The 1,311-nt window shown below is 43.9% G+C and overlaps 1 protein-coding gene across 1 annotated transcript in view; it reads right to left on the minus strand.

Annotated features, from left to right (window-relative positions):
• The window catches only part of LOC106882360 (clathrin heavy chain), a 138,969-nt gene that overhangs the window by 52,750 nt on the left and 84,908 nt on the right, over positions 1-1,311 (minus strand). The gene's annotated exons all lie outside the window — the stretch shown is intronic.

Consider the following 1,311-nt stretch of genomic DNA (forward strand, 5'->3'; position numbering starts at 1 on the left):
TATACACATTTACATAAATATGTGCAGGAGGGGCTGTGTGGTAAGAAGCTTGCTTTCCAATTGCATGGTTCTGGGTTCAGTCCCACTGCATGGCACCTTCGGCAAGTGTCTTCTGTTATATATAACCTTGGGCTGACCAAAGCTTTGTGAGTGTATTTGGTTGACAGAAACTGAAAGAAGCCCGTTGTACCTTTTGAGTCAAGTACAACAACATCAATATCAAAATCAAACCAAATGGAAATCGTATTTTTAACCCCTGTGCCGGTAGAATGTAAAAAGCAACATCCGAATGTGGCCGATACCAGTGCTGCTTTGATCGGCTTCTGTGCCGGTGGCACATAAAAAGCACCATCCGATCATGGTCAATGCCAGCTCCTCTGGGCCCTGTGCCGGTGGCATGTAAAAAGCATCCACTACACTCTCGGAGTGGTTGGCGTTAGGAAGGGCATCCAGCTGTAGAAACACTACCCAAGTCAGATTGGGGCCTGGTGCAGCCCACTGACTTCCCAGACTCCAGTCAAACCGTCCAACCCATGCCAGCATGGAAAACGGAAATCAAATGATGATGATGATGATGCCTCCTAACAGATATATGCTTGTTTGTCTGTGTTTGTCTCCATCACCATTGCTTGACAACCGATGTTGGTATATTTACATGCCTGTAACTTAGTAGTTCAGCAGAAGACCCCGATAGAATAAGTACTAGGCTTACAAAGAATAAGTCGCGGGGTTGATTTGCTCGACTAAAGGCGGTGCTCCAGCATGGCCACAGTCAAATGACTGAAACAAGCAAAAGAATAAAAGAATACAAACATGGCCTTGTTTATCAATATAACGTCCATATTTCCATGTTTGCATGGGTCAGACAGAACTTGTTGAGGCAGCTGTTCTGTGGTCAGTTACCTTTCCTGCTGCTAACCCTTACCTGTTTCTAGATAACGTAATATTTCCCCATGGAAGTAACCCACATGCACTACCCCTCTGCTACTCAAACCACACCTTCACACACACACACACACACACACACACATATATATATATATATAAAAACAATAGACTTCTTTTAGTTTCTGTTACCCAATCCATTCACAAGGCTTTGGTCAGCCTGGGATTATACTAGAAGACGCTTGCCCCATGTGCCACTCAATGGGACTGAAATTGATACCATATGATTAGGAAGAAAACTTTCTCAACTATACACCCATGTCTGTGCTGGTGGAGATAAAATATTCGCACACCACTTATTTCGGCATAACCCTAACCCTTAACACTGAAAACAGGTGGTGTGCATATTCTTTACCTTCACCACTG

This window comes from Octopus bimaculoides, chromosome 6 (assembly GCF_001194135.2).
Source record: "Octopus bimaculoides isolate UCB-OBI-ISO-001 chromosome 6, ASM119413v2, whole genome shotgun sequence".
NCBI lineage: Eukaryota > Metazoa > Mollusca > Cephalopoda > Octopoda > Octopodidae > Octopus > Octopus bimaculoides.